Raw genomic sequence first — 16,560 nt, forward strand, 5'->3', positions numbered from 1 at the left:
CAGCATAGAGCCTGATGGAGGGCTTGAACCCATGAACCGTGAGATCACGAGCTGAGCTGAAGTAGGACGCTTAACCTACTCAGCCACCCAGGCACCCCATGTACTTATCCTTCTTCATGTTATGATGCAAGATGATGAAATGTCTATGTGATGAGATGAATTGAGGTGAATGACATAGGCAGTGTGAAGTAGCTTGAGGCTAGTATCAATCTTCTGATTCCATGTGGGAAGGAGGATCATCTGCTTCCAGATGGAGGTTGACCAATGGGTACCTGAAACTACAGAAAACAAAATCTCAGATAAGGAGGACTCCTGTCTATCTTTGAGTCCCACATAGGTTTGTACAGAGTTTGAAGTTGTAAAGATGTCTTTGTGAAACAGGATGACTACTCTATAACTTCTTTACATGTGTATGTTTTGGATCTGTGGGCCTTCAACATATTTTCCTTGACCAGACGGAGGTGGTCTAGGAGATTTGCCAATTCACAACTTTGAATTAAGGTCTCTGGGTGTTTTGAGTATTGTATCCAATGGCCTGCACTGGCTTTGAACTCAAGCACCTTTGCTGGACAGCTCAACTCAGAGGTAAAAAAGGAAGTTGTTATATACTAGAGGAAAATATTTCTTATTGCAGAGGGAAAGGGGAGTAAGAGAAATAGGGAGAGGAAGAGGAGAGAGAGGGAAAAGGAGAGAAATAAAATGGGAAGAAAAACAGAAGATGAATAAATGAATAAAAACCATTGATGAGATTTTTTTGCAGAAAAAATTTACATTATTGGGTCCTTAATACTATTAAATTTCATAAAAATAAATGTTATAAAGGATTAAACAAGATTAGGGTAAATGAATCAGGTGAAAAATCCATGAAAGAAATAGGATCTCCCTCAAGCAACAATGCAGAGTTGTAAGAAACACTGGAAGATTTTTCTAGTATGCAGTTCACATCCTTATATGCTTCCAATGAGAAGCTGGTATAAGTAGAATATTGAATACTCAAGTCTCAAAGTCGTAGAGAATGTATGTCTAGAAAACATGCTAGAGCCCATTTCTTAAAAAAATGCAGATGCTTTACTTGGCTGATTATTGGGTTTTGCTCTCTTGAGCAGACTTAAAAAACTCTGTGGACTCATAAGTGAGGTGTTGGGTGAGGTGGGGATAGAGGTACACATTTTGGGTCATTGAGGCTGCTTGGAGGGAATGGAATCTCACAAGTTAGTCAGGGATTCCTTGTAACACTGGGAAATAAGTGATTCTCCCATTGTTTGCTCTTCTTTCCCAGCTTCAACTAGTAAAGAATCAGGCAGTTGTTTTTAAGGGTATGTTTAAGCTTAAAATCTCAACCCTAGAAATCTCTGTAGTTTCATCCTAAGCGATATTCAATATTTTGGTCGTTAGGAAAAATCACATTTCTTAAAGAACTGAATGAGCTGATAAAGTGGCCCATAATTGTGACTTCCTCAGTCCCAGCATTTCAAAAGAGAATATTGTTGATAAATATGGTGTAATATAAATATATAAACACAGGATTACTTAATAACTTGGAAGAAAGTGAATTAATTTTAAATAAGTTTTCTATGTACCAGGCACTGTCCTTTGTCTGCAGTACTGAATCCTCACCAAATCCTTCAAAGTAACATGATAGTGATGGTGATTCTTCTAAGCAGCAGAGCTGGGATTTGAACCCAGATCTGTACGACTGAGGTCCCCATTCTTTTTCTCTTACATTGGCTGTGTACCCTCCAGCTCATGACTTTTCAACCATTAGGTATATAAAAGATGTACAATTAGTTGAAACTCAAGTCATTATACTTTGTCCTGTATTAGCTGCTGTGACTGAAACTCTTGGCTAAAACGAGGTTTGGAGAATAGGCATGAATTTTGATTATTCAGTCCCCTGGTGAGAACTGGCCAAATCCTATTATGTCTACAAGGGAGAAATGGAGGAAAAAAAGAAAAAAAAAATCTCATTTTAGAGAATATTGACTCTGGAGTATAAGGCAGATTTAGATGTTAAACATGAGAAGGAGGTGCCAAACTTCTCAGATGCTAAAATGTTCTTTTGTGTAAAAAAAAAAAAAAAAAAAAAAAAAGGAGGACTCATTGTTAGAAAATTCTAAGAGTCTTACCCTGGTCAATTCACATCACTAGAGTTTTCGTTTTGTCTTATTTTCGGCCAGTTTTTCAAGAAGGACCCTGAGAGAAGTTGGAGTAAGACCTACAGGCAATTCTTGGTATAACACACACACCTCCATGTTAGCTTGGCCTCACATAGTCACCTGCTTGCCTCGTCTCATGAATCAGAGAAAGCAAGCTTGCCAGATATGGTTTGCCAGGCCATGGGTCCCACATGTTCCTTATCTGCCTCTTTTTTTAAGCGGTTTTTGCATTGCTTACTAGCCTATTATCACCCCAATACATTCTATCCAGTCTGTTTTAGAGCTCAGAGCGTCAGAATGTCTTCAGCATAACTGAACAGCAGAAAAATCATTTGAGCCACATATACAATGTGAACTTTCTAGCAGCCGCATTTCAAAAATGTAATTGTGTCCCAAGTTATCATGTCTACGTTTAACATACATAATTATTAGGGAGATATTTTACATATTTTTTCACACTAAATTGTTCACAGTCCAGTGAGCATTTTGTATTTATAGCACATCTGACTCAGGCAAGCACATTTCAGGTGTAGTAGACATTTTGGGGCCTATGGCTCCCCTGTGGGTCAGCACAGGTTTACACTAGGAATGTATTCCCTCTGTGGTCATGGACTGTGTTCTCTATAGTCCATCACCTCATCTACTTACCTGTAGAAGGAGCCCACCATTTCCATTCCATGAGAGAGCATGAAGGTCTGGAGAGCATGTAACTGGATTGCCTCAGGTAAATCAGGGTATTTAGTTAAAGGGAACCACCTCCTCTTTTCTCAGGAAGTTGAAATCATCATCATCTCTGTCGTCCAGTTTCATACCCATACACAAGGCAATAGAGACTGTATATATCTATATATAGATACAGATACAGATATATCCCTGAGTACATGTAGAATTGGCACACGTCCCAGAATACAATACACTGAAAGTTCCGATTGAAGATAATAGGGAAATGAAATGAACATCCAATAAAAACCTGTTCGTGTTTCTAAACAGAATTAAAAGACTAAAATTAGAACAGAATATAAGAAGGAGTAGGAATAAATTCCGGGTAAATTATGGCAGTGATTTCCAATACTTTATGATACTTGGAATACAATGCTGGGGATAATTTACAACAAGACTAAATTATAACAGTAATTACTTCGGGTAATATTTTGTTACTTCCTGGCCTACTGTAACTTAAAGATCATGGCCCTCAGGCACATGCCTTATCATACCAGAGCTCAATTCTTCCTGTTCTTTTTTTCTTTCTGTGGCTCTATTACATTTTTAAATTTGTCACAGGTTACTGGGTTGTGGCGCACAGAGATGTGGACTCAACTAAGAGGCAGGCGTGGGGTTTTGAGTATCCATTCTCTACAGAGCATGTAGTGACATTGCTGTTGCTCTACATGGAGATAGAGTCTTGCGTGGCCGGAGCTTCTAAGGTGTTCACTTGAGTCATGTGTCTTAGTGGATGTCTATGCAGGAGAACACATGAGCCAAATTTTGAGAAAATGTGCTCTGTCATTCTGAATATATATATGTATATGAAGTCTTTTTGAAGTTTTAGGACATCCTGATATAAAGGTTAGGAGAAATTAATAAAAATTTCAGGTTATTGTATACCTATTATACAGTCAAATTCTTATTAATTTTTGACTCCTGGATTCATTCATCAGGATTCCTTTAGGAAGCTAAACAGACTTAGAACTACCAGGCCTGTCATTTGGATTTGTTGTTATTGTTGGTGTTCCGTTGCCTACAAAAAAAATAACGCGTGGAATGATAGACTTTCTGTCAAGCAGACGTGGTTGGAACCTGGCTTCTGCTATATAGCCGTTCTGTGACTGTAGGAAATCACTCAATCTCTCTGAATCTGATTTTGTTTACATCTGTTAAACATAAACACCACCTCACAGCCAGTGAGGAAGACTTAAGGGTATTTATCTAATTTGGCGGGGATAAGACCTAGCAAATACTGGTTGCCCAAGAAGTACCAATGTCTCTGCCCTTTCCTCTTCCAAAAACTTCTTGGTAGCATTTGCACCCATGACTCCAGTTATTCAAAAGTTCTTTCTGCACACAGATTGGACTTAAGTTAAAATTCCCTATTGTCTAATCCATTTTTTGTTGATTCATATAATTAATCTGATTAGAGGCATAAAACCATCAGCTGATTTTCTAAATAAAAAACAAAACAAAACAAAACACATTAAAACAAATACCTATTAAGTACATACTTTATTCTATTGCCAGAGCTCTGGAAACACAAAAGTAAATTATTACTATAGCTTTTGCCCTCAAGGAGCCTTACACTAATCTTGACTGTGGATCACAGTTACCAGGCAATGTCCAGTCAGCCTTGTATTGCTGAGTAGGGAGAGGTTCATAATCCCAGGAGAACACAGGAGTAGCTCCTGACCCCTTCTTGATGGGTCAAGGAAGAATACCAAGTACCATACTGAATGGTAATAATTCCAGTAGTTATTGTTAATGTACACAGCCTTATCCAGATAAATTCATGATTAATTGTTAAGCTTCTTTGAGAAGCTTATTGAGAGTAGCCTTCTGACCCCAACTGACACTTTAACAATCCAGAATGCAGAGATTCCGAGTCAGCTACCATTTTAGAGTATACACGACTCTAAATTTTTGTGAATTGAGAGTGGGTGTAGAGAATGACATAATTAGATTTACCTTAGAAACTGGTCTGCAATGGCAGTGTTGCAAACTAATTCAAGTGAGAAATCACGGTAGATTTATAACGAAGCATGACTGAGAATCAAGAGGAAGGGGTGGGTTCAGTAGGCTTACTAATGACAGGTTAGATAGAGGATGCCAAGGAGAAGAAATCTGTACTTCTCTGATCCGTTAAATCTCATTGGTGTTTTACGCACTTGGGGTGGGTTTATTCCAGGCTAGCCTTAATGAGTTTGGCGTTTTTCTTGATGGCTGCTGAAGCCTTGGGGACAAATGAGTTTTCAAGAATGAGAAAAGAGGAAGAGTGAGAATGAAACAGTCAAGAATAATATGCCAAAGAGGAAGTTACAAAGGAGATTCACTTTCTTCTAAACAGCTTCTTCCAGCTTTAGATTGCCTATGGCCTTTCACCAGCTGTTGATGGAAAGCTCTTCTCTCTGATGAAGCCTGATCATCAAACCTGGGAGTTTATTTTAGTCTGCTCTTCTGAGTCCTGTTAGGCTCGAGAGTAATTAACTGTTATTTTCCCCAAACCCTGCATCTCTTTGGGAACGTCCATAGTGATTTTGGTTTCTAGTCTAGAGCGTTACTTTTGGTAGCTCACTCATTGTTTAAGAAAGTGATAATTTTTGGGGCGCCTGGGTGGCTTGGTTGGTTAAGCGTCCGACTTCGGCTCAGGTCATGATCTCACGGTCCGTGAGTTCAAGCCCCACGTCAGGCTCTGTGCTGACTGCTCAGAGCCTGGAGTCTGTTTCAGATTCTGTGTCTCCCTCTCTCTCTGCCCTTCCCCTGTTCATGCTCTGTCTCTCTCTGTCTCAAAAATAAATAAACGTTAAAAAAAATTAAAAAAAAACGTGATAATTTTCAGACTACTATGCTCAAGCTCAACTGATGATCAAAACCTTGATTAATGGAGACCTCAGCCCCAAACACCTGGGGGCTCCTTTCTTTCCCCTCTCACCCTCTAGGCAAAGGAGTATACCTAAAAGCAAACTGTATACTTTACAGTAGGATTTAATAAACATCATAAGAGAAGGGTGTTCTCCTCATAGGCAGTTACAATTTGCTGCACTTGTATTCCTATTCATATACCTTTGGTTTACTTTAGATATTTCTAGTTAGTAGGTATGTAATGATGCGTCTCTCTGTGAAACTTTAGAGATGATTTTCTGTCATCGGGATATTGTTCACAGGTTCAAAAAGCAAGACTTGAGAAAATGGTTTGTGTTAAATGCTTTGCGTGGATTTAAATTAAAAGTAGCATAATTTACTGAGAGTAGCAGAGTGTGGCTCATTTAAAATGGTGGAGACATACAAACTACACTTTGGAAGTCACTATAAATGAGTGTAATAGAGCAAAAAGTATTCACTGTTCCCTTGCTGTTCCTTTGGGAAGGGTTAAGACTGGGAGAGAATCCAAAACCTTACCCTAAATTTAAAGACATTTGTTCAAGTTCAAGTGAGTATATCTTGCTCCACATAGTATTAATAAGAAATGTTTACTTAACTAATATGTGAGTTCAGTTGTTGATCCCCATTTAAAAACCTTTATCTGGAACACTGTTTTGAACTTTTGCAAAAGTAGTATCTTACTTCTTTACGAGATAGTTTGTATAGACTATGAGTAGTCTTTCAATTACTCATAATCTGTACGAAAGTTATATTCTCTTTCATTTAGATAATGACCTCCTCTGTTCAGCCATACATATTTAAATTGACAGCGATAGGGGTGCCTGGGTGGCTCAGTCAGTTGAGTGTCCAACTTTGGCTCAGGTCATGATCTTACAGTTAAGGAGTTCTAGCCCCACATTGGGCTTGCTTCTGTCAGTGCAGGGCCCATTTCAGATCCTCTGACCCCCTCTCCCTCCTCCCCTGCTTATGCTCTCTCTGAAAAATGAGTAAACATTTATTTTTAAAAAACTGACAGAACTATAACAGATTTACAAACTGATATATTCAAGGGATGCCATAGTTAGGGGTGTAAGCTTGGGGTCTTGTCTCTTCCCTTTACTAGCTGTGTGACCTTGGGCAACTTACATGACCTCTCTGAGACACCCTTTCCTCTTCAGTTCAGTGGAGTTAATAATGGTACCTGCCTCTCAAAGTTGAAGTGAGAAGCAAATGAGATAATGCATGACAAGGAATAAGAGAAGGAAGAAGCAATGTGTGTTGGCCTCACTCGAGACATTCCTTACTCGGAACAAAATTAGGGATGCTTTTCTTCACAGTAAGAGACTCTTTGCTTTTCCAAATGAGACTCGAACATGGTAAATGGAATGAAAGGTGAAGGGAAAATTAGGAGCTACGTTATTCTAATATTTAAAAACAATTGTAAGAATGCTCATTGTTAATTGTACAAATGGCCAAATCTTTTGATGAGGCATAGTGGCCAATCTGACACATACATAACAATATATCACTTTGAATAGTACTGCAATTAAAGTTGTCAAGGAAACAGACTGCCACTAGTGTTATTTTGTGTTTGGATTTGGTTTTCATATATTTTATCTATTTCTGTTTCATTCCAGTGGGACGTTATGTAGGCATTGCTCACAGGCACTCAGCTTCAACATATGTTTTTGGAAGTGTGTGAGAGAAAATCTCAAAGCTGGTTACTAAAAGGTTTTGAAAGTCATGTTAATCTTCAAACCACATAGGGTTAGCTCTTGGGGGAAAAAAGACTTGTAATTTTCCTATAATAAGGGTTACAGAATTACCAAAGTTTAACGAAGAGCCCTTGCTTTCCAACCTTGCAAATTACTCCCATTAGTTAATAAATTAATTAATGTTTCTTTATCAAGAAGTACTCAGTGATGGTTTGAAATATCACTAAAGGGGATGTGAGAGAATTGAAGCTTGGAATAAATGACCTATAAGGACCTTCAAAATAAGGTTTTTGTACTTTCAAGAATTATTTTCATTGTCATTTGACGTCCGAATCCAATCCCTTCTCTAGGGAACCAATTCGGATTAAAAGAATTTCAAAAATACCCAAGCAATCAATATCTAATTCATTTAAGTCCTGTTTCTTCCCAGGCCTACTGGGTGTAAGCTTGGTGTTGCCTGCCATTTCTCTTACATTCAAGCACTTTGGGAAAGGAGCCATCTTTTTAGATCTATTTTCTTCCTGAAGCTTGGAAGCCGTATCTATATGAAAAAGGGTGACATACTAAGCCTAGGGTATTAAAACCTTTTCTAAGGGAATCAATATAACTTTGGAAAGGTTCATTTATATTTAAAGGAGGAAAGAGACAAAAGTATAAATGGATATAGCCTGTCATATACAGACTGAAGAATGTAAGAAAGGATTGAAAAATGTCAGCTTGTTCTTCTCTTCCCAGCATCTATTCTTATTTGACTTGGAGGGGTGTTCTAGATCTCTAATTGAATGTGTTCTCTTTGTCTACGTAAATATAAATTTTGATATTTATTATTTTGGTATCATTTCCCTGAAGATTCCTTTAGTAACCAATGATGACAGAGATCATAGGTTGGAACTAGTACAGGCTGTCTCAATGAATGAGTAGGGTCATGAGAAATTATGGAAATGAATCCTTGAGTTCATTATCCTCATGTTCCAGTCAACAAAAGGCATCAGATAAATTACTTTGTTCCACTATCTCAAATGAATAGGTTGTGCTTTTATATTATCATGTTTTAATTTTAGTAGTTTGAATATCTGATTTTTTAATTTTGGTTTGTCTTAGAATCCACTAGTGCCTCTGGGTACAAATAAGTTATTAACAGTTTGTGAGCCAATGAAACCAATAATTATTGTAGAATCAACATTATACCATTAACTCATATTAACTTGTGTAAAACACTTCAGTATTCTCACACTTATTGGTGGTTTTCAAAATCATCATAAGGTGAGCCAGTGCTTATGACAGACAATCATATGTCACCTCTCTTCTCTTTTCTAAAGAGATCTCTCATTTCATCCTCAAATGTGTTTTACTTGGCTCCTTTCAGCTTGGTAAAGCAACCATATACTTTGTAATTTCACTTTCCAGCCATCAAATGCAGTAAAATGAAACACTTTGTGCATTTATTGTACTTTCCACTATCAGGGGTCTCCCATCTGTGGCTAAGTAAACCATAGGCCACCATCAAAGCTGGGGAAGGTCATTAGTTGAGAAAACCTGGCAGAAGTTACTTCCATAATGCACCTCTAGGTCAGTTGTGCCATTTTAATAGGTGAGTTGTCTGCGGAATTCGGTTTAGAATGATATCCAAAGACCAGTTTGACCTCACCGGTAATGGGTAGAAAATTTTTAGAGGAAACTGAGATGTTTCAAACTTACATATTCTCTTTCCTGAACATACCATTTGGCCGGCTGTGATGTTACCTGACAAGGGAGCAGTAGGTGCCATATGGAACCTCAGACTTCTGGCATGGACAGTGGGAGATATCAGACTGGGATCTGTCTGACTTCAAAACCTACATGCCACTAGACCAAAGCTCATCATGGTGAGTCATAGAAGAAAAAAGGCTGAAAGGCAGAGAAGTCTATTCAGCAGGGTAGAATGTGATACACAGTATCTGTGAGAATGGACAAAAGATGGCAATAAGGATTCTATATCATGGAAGTCTAGAAAGATACAAGAAGATGCCCTGATAGGCAGAGATGAAGTAGATGTATTTGGAGATAAAGGTAAATCAACGTTGTCAGAGTGCTTTATTATAAAGAAGAAGGACTCTAAAATAGGACTAAGGGTCCATGGAGAGACTTTATTTAGTCTTAGCTGAGTGATTTTCAAGGGCATTGCTGGACCCCAGTACTTTCCATGACCAGATTTATAATAATTACAGAAATAGTGCTATAGAGATGGTTTTTTTTTCTCCTAAAACTATGAAGTGTGTACTTATAGTCTTTTCATTCAACAGATGAAGAAACTGAGCCCCATGGAAGTTGTTACTTGTCTAGAGTCATACAGAGTGTGCAGAGGGGTGCCTGGGTGGCTTAGTCGGTTAAGTGCCTGACTTTGACTCAGGTCATGATCTCACAGTTCGTGACTTCGAGCCCCATGTCAGGCTCTGTGCTGATAGCGCAGAGTCTGGAGCCTGCTTTGGATTCTGTCTCTCTCTCTCTCGTTCTTTCAAAAATAAGTAAACATTAAAAACATTTTAAAAAACACAGTAGGGGAGAAAGATTTTCTTTTCCTGTGCTTTCTGTAATTTACATACATCTTATTATTTAGGAATTTAGAGAGACCACAAAGACTCATTGAGCCTCATCATCTTTCCTAGACCTACTTTTGACTCCTGAAGCAATAATCCAGCAAAGGCATTAAATTAAAGGTATATTTACCATTGTCCTTAAAACTGTCTGTAGAAAAACACATGAGAATTTCAACTTCAAGGACCTACATGAAGACCTTTAATAGCCCCAATTTAAGAAGAGACACTCTAGCATACTAGGCTGGTCTGTAGCTTTGTCCCATTAGTTGAAATTGTACTTACATGTGTTGGAGGTATTTTTCCTATTATCCATTATTATAGTTTCCCCACTACAATTCATTGCCCAGTGTTTCTTAAGGGAGTTGCTTAATACATTTCAATTTTAGAAGCCATTCTGAACTTCATTTTCCCACTGAGTATATCTGGCCCATTCTGGATCTAGTGAGAATAACCTATGTATATTACACTGAAGTAACATAGATGGGCTATCATTAGTAGAAGGAGGATGAGTAAGTGTTGATATTGAAGAAGACTCATGAAATATGTGAACACAGTCACAGTCCATACCCAATTCTCAGTGGTTGTTTTTATAGACCATGAAATCACAGCTAAAGTCAACTGTGGTTCTGCCCTAATGGAGAGGAACAGTGGCACAAATAACCCTAAACCATACAGAATTCAAATGCATTTATATTTAGCTTTTGAATGCTTTCTATGATAATTTTCACAGCACATTGTCCTTCTAATTATGTTTTGTTTTGGGTAATACTGAAATTAACTTATATTTAGTGATTATGTGCTTTCTGATTGGATTAGAGAGGAGCCCCAGGAGTGTGTTAGAAAACCCAGCTGTGTATGATCCTCAATACTTTACACAAAGGTAGTCCAAACACTTAAAAGGCTTATAGAAATGGAAGCGATCTGACTAGGGGGCAGATAGCTCTAGGATCTCAGTTGCATGAAATTTTTTCTTCTTTCTTTCTTTTCTTTTTTTTTCTTGGAGGGATGGAAAGTAACTCAAAGGGAAAGGAGAAATCTAAGTACATTAGCCCTAGGCCTTGGGTAGTAAGGAGTGCTTAGATCTAGGTAGCCTCAAGATAGTGGCGGCAAAAGCTACCTGAGCAGTCAGGCATGAAAGTAAGGCAGTGGGTCAAGATGGATTAGCAAGGAAAGAGACCTTGGTAAGTAATTTCCATAGAGCTAAGCAGGGTCCTTTCTTAAAGACTTCACATATAATCAGACATAGTAAGACCAAAGCCTGACAGAAGACACTAAAGAAGAAAATGGCCAGCCACTTATTTGATTGAAGAGAATGCCAAGAGCACCTGAGTACCATCTTTAAGACACTTGATTAAAATAAGGCCTTACACCCTCCCAGAAAAGATCACAGTGAGGAAAATGTTGGAGAACAACAGAATTGTTTGTGCAGCAGGCATTGGGGCCACCACCTGGAGGCACAGCTTTCAGTTTAAATTCTTTCCAGTGCTGTGAACAAGACTGGTCTAATCCCTGGGTTCTTCGAAATCCGTTTGAAAACACTGGCCAGAAGAGAGGGACTTCCCTCCCTTTTGTTGGTTTTCTCTAGTACTACTAGGAATTTTCCAATTTTTCCACAAATGGTTAAGAAAAAATAAAAAGGAAATAAAATAAGAGAGGAAAAAATAGGTTTGTATGTCAAATGTAAGATAACTCTGGTTTAGGTTTCCAGGACCTGACACTGATGAAATCTTACCGGCTGTCAGGAGCGCTGGGTTGAGAAGGGTTCAGCAGCTGAGAATGCCATAATTGATTTGGCAAATGTCTTCTCCACTGAAGAAAGGGGAGTGGTGACAAATTGGCTTCATGTTAGCCCCTCTTTACTTTTTTCCTGAAGAGCCAATATGAATTAAGTATCACTTTATTATGCAATTATTATTAGAATATAAGCTCCTCAAGAGCAGAAACTCTGTCTGACTTGTTCCATGGCATCTAGAACAGGGCATGAAATATGGTAGGTGGTCAGCAAGGATTTGCCTGACTTCTTGCCCTTATTTAATAGATCCTGTCTCTGAAGTGGCAGGTATATTGTATTGTACCAGTGGAAGTGGTTTTCTGGGTCTGCTAAACCCAGAAAGGATCAGCATTCTATTTTTTTCTATCTGTAAAGCAACATCAAATTGGGCACTGTTTCTTTTTCTTTTCTTTTCTTTCCCCTTCCTTCCGTCCTTCCGTCCTTCCGTCCTTCCGTCCTTCCTTCCTTCCTTCCTTCCTTCCTTGGATTTGCCTCTTCTGCAGCCAGCTGGCATAAATGTGGTAATTGACACAATGAGAGAGCCTTTTATGCCAACCAGGGAAGTGATATTACCCATGATAGGCCTATGCTATGACTGTATCTTTCCCATCAGTACAGTAGAGGGGTGACCTCCATTCCTCTTTCACTCTCCCCATATTTGAGTCTTCTCTCCCCACTCTTCTTTCTCAACCATGTTATTGCCTCCTCACTCACATCACCAGTGAGTCGGTTGAAGCCTTCTATAATTCCCGTGTAGGAAGGATTTCCCATGTTGTCTATTTACCCCATGTGGCATTCCTTCCATCTGTTTACTTTTGATTTGTTTTTTCTGTAACTCGGCTTTTCTACAAAGCATGAAAGTGCTGTTGAGCTTCTTCTTAAAGCTATGATATTTCTTATTATGTTGTAGGATAGCCTCAGGAAACATTAAATTCTAAGAATTTAATACCAGTATTATATTGGGATCATTTTTAAAGCAGTGAAAGCCTTTCTATTCCTGTTGTTTCATTTTTTCAGAGGAATTCGGAGCTCTTTATTGAAGTAAGGCATTTCATAACCACGTCACGATACTTTGAGGAAGAAGTCAACTGATTGAGCATCAGCCATTCCTGGAATGTTTGATGCTAGTCATCTCAACAGGGCTCTGTCTGATGTACATTCCACCTGAGCACATTTTACCAACTATTGCCTTTCCTGTTTTCTGCTATGATTGGTTCTAGACAGGAAGGATAGAAGCTCATTTTATAAGATGCACAAATCCCTAACCACTACATGTACTTTTCCTCATATACCTATGAATCCATTCTGATTTTTTTTTCTCTCTCTCCTTTGCTACCAAGGAAAGCCTAGTTTTCTTTCTTCTGTCTTAAGATCCTTGTTTAAAAAAATTTTTTTTACATTTATTTATTTTTGAGAGACAGAGACAGAGGGTGAACAGGGGAGGGGCAGACAGAGAAGGAGACACAGAATCCAAAGCAGGCTCCAGACTCTGAGCTGTCAGCACAAAGCCCGATGTGGGGCTTGAATCCATGAACTGTGAGATCATGACCTGAGCCAAAGATGGATGCTCAACTGACTGAGCCACCCAGGCACCCGATTAAGATCCTCATTTTAGAAAAAGTCAGTAAAGCAGCCAAAAACACCCTCTCAAGAATTGGGATGTCTCTCTTATTTCTGACAGTTTTTAAGGTGTGTGTGTGTGTGTGTGTGTGTGTGTGTGTGTGTGTGTGTGTGTGTCTGTCTGTCTGTCTGTCTGAGGCAGGTGGTGGGGATGGTGTGTTTGACGAGGATCAATCAGGCAAAGCACTCCTAGCATTATTCATATTTTCTTTTTTGTAAAACTGAGGCAGGGGTAGATGAACTGGTATTGTCTATACCTAGTGAGTCTCTGATGCACTGATTTGTTTACCCTAATTGAACATACGTAAAATAACTGACAAATAAATACAAATACATGACAAATACATAATAAAGCATACATAAAATAATTGGCAAACAGATAAAGGCGATTTCATTTGGGGGCTAATAATGGTATGCTATGAATGGCTGTCAAGCGTATCTTTTAAACTTCCATTGTATTACTGCCCTGGCTATAAAAAAAAAAAAAAGAAAAAGAAAAAAAGATGCTCTGACCTATTTGCTGGTGAAAAAATTCATTCATCCTCCACAAGTGTTTTGGAAACATCAACTTCTCAATAAATTCAGATATAGCAATTGACCATTTTCAGGATATGATGGAAAAAGGCTAAAAGCCAGTTTTGCCAGAAGCTAGTTACTCAAATGTTTCCAAGTCTCATTCTCCACTCCATTTCCACACACCCTGTAGACATAGCTACCCTCTCCTTATCTGGGCTACACTTAAATTGTTAATAATGCCGATTTACCTGGCTGTCTTGTCAAAGTTAAGGGCAAGTGAGAGGAGGAGTTGTGTGAGTAGCCTTGACAAGGTGATGATGCCTAGGGAAAGTTCTCAGTCCCTACAGTAGGTAGCAGTATTGGGCTAGAGTGTGGGACATGAGCTTCTAGCAGCAATTCAGCTTCAATTTCTTTGCTCTGCTTCAGACCACTCACCTGACTTGTTACTTCCCACTGCTTTGAGGGCTCCTGACCTGTAGATCTGCTGTCCTGCCTGGCCACTCCATGTGAATGATGGATGCAGTTGTCTACCCATTGCTTTTCCTAAATGCAGGGAACCCAGATGTGGACCACATGAAAACTTAGGGAACATTCCAGGCTATAGCATCCTCTTGAGCCTTAGTCTAATATTAATACCAAACAACATGAAGACGGCTTAGGGAATCTTTAGGCTAGTCGTGTATATGTTTTTCCCTTATCTCTAAATTCCCCTGGCATTGTAAGCTCTTTTTGGTTAGCAGACTTCAATTTTCATTTCCTTTATGTCTGCCACCCTACACTCATCCTCCGCTTCTGACTTAGCTCTGTGTCTGTTGGATTGTTAATGAATCCTCTGTATTCTCAACAGTTCATTGCATTTGAAACGTAGGTCTCCTTTATGGACACTGGTTCCATGCAGCCCAATTTCCTTTCTCCCAGCACACATACACACACATGCGTGACTGGAGGATGAAGGTGGCCAGTAACGGGTGATTAGCCTGGCAGTTTCCTCCTTTGCCACTAGAATGTTCAGGATATTTGCCAGACTATGCCCATGTTCACCCCCAAATTGTTCTCTTTGATGGATCTTACCATTGCACTCCATACAATTTATCCCTCCTCATAACTCACATTTAGGGCCCTAGAAAGGCCCTTAAAGGACACCCATAAGTGGATTAGGTCCTTAGTCTTACCTGACTCCTTGAAATGCTTTTGTGTGGTTTCCTCATTTGCTTGGAATGACCCATTTAACAACCTAACTTTACAATTCCTTGATCTCAGCTCTTCCAGAGACATTTGTCTCCCTATGTCTACAGGAATCTACTTTTTCAGGCGCATCTGTTCTCTCCTAACAAGAGTCTCTCACATCCCATCTTTCCTCTCAAGCATACCTGTTCTTTGACCCCTTTTGTACTCCCCAATCTTGAGTCTTTTATTCTCTACCAGGTTTCAAGCCCCTTTAGGCTTCCTTTTCAGGACCTCCCGGTCACTGTCTTGAATTTCTCGTTCACTAGCTGACTTGATCTTTCAGCTCATTCTCTTTACAGACCTACCCCCTAATCCTAGGTCACTTCTTTTATTGACCTTTGCTACTCCTAGAACCAGTCAGAACTGATGTAATGAAGGACAGCACCGGAATAAATTATTTATGCTGATAGTGTGCACCTAACATCTCATCCTGGTATGGTTTGACAGGTCCTGAAAGTCCATGCTGACCATATAGCTTATGCTGTGCCTCAGAGCCCAAACTAGCAGCACTGAAAGTGACAGAGTCCCCTAATTGGGAGAGGGAGATGGATTAAGCTATTGTAAAAGTTTCTGTTGACATGTGCACATACATAATAGATAATTTTATAGGAATGAGAAAATGTGATTATATCTTATGCACAAATTGGTGGGGAGAAATTTAGCATAGTTTCTAGTTTTCCTTTCGGTTTAGTTTCCACTTTTCTTCTCATTGCCTATACATCAAAATCAGCCTCAACTTATAAACATATACCCAGAAAAACTGTCAATAACCTAGATAGAATATGTCTGGGTTTTTTTCTTCCAAAGCTCATATACTGAAAGATATATACAAATTCATATATATATATATATATACACACACATTCATATATTCATATACACACATATACATACATATATACACATACATGCATACTATAGATACATAGGATTTTTGGTACTCCTTTTACAAGGTGAGATCATAATATACACATTTTGTGTTCTTTTCTCATTACATCTTATCTGGCAGAAATCACTCCAAATCAATTAGACCAGTCATTTTTTTACACTGCATTATTAACTTTGTTACCTTATCTAAACTACCAAACATTTATTGAGTACCTATCATGTGCATACAAAAGCCTGAAATTTCTTCAGATTTTAGAATCGAAAAGGGAATTTATGGCGCCCGGGTGGCTCAGTCGGTTAAGCGTCCGACTTCAACTCAGGTCATGATCTCACGGTCCGTGAATTAGAGCCCTGCGTTGGGCTCTGGGCTGATAGCTCAGAGCCTGGAGCCTGCTTCCAATTCTGTGTCTCCCTCTCTCTCTGCTCTTCCCCTGTTCGTGCTCTGTCTCTCTCTGTCTCAAAAATAAATAAACGTTAAAAAAAATTTAAAAACTCATAGTTCAGGGGCACCTGGGCAGCTC

General features: G+C 38.9%; 1 protein-coding gene across 6 annotated transcripts in view; it reads left to right on the top strand.

Annotated features, from left to right (window-relative positions):
* Positions 1-16,560, top strand: part of NRG1 (neuregulin 1) — a 1,111,639-nt gene that overhangs the window by 347,640 nt on the left and 747,439 nt on the right. The window lies entirely within an intron of this gene.

Source organism: Felis catus, chromosome B1 (genome assembly GCF_018350175.1).
Source record: "Felis catus isolate Fca126 chromosome B1, F.catus_Fca126_mat1.0, whole genome shotgun sequence".
Classification (NCBI taxonomy): Eukaryota; Metazoa; Chordata; class Mammalia; order Carnivora; family Felidae; genus Felis; species Felis catus.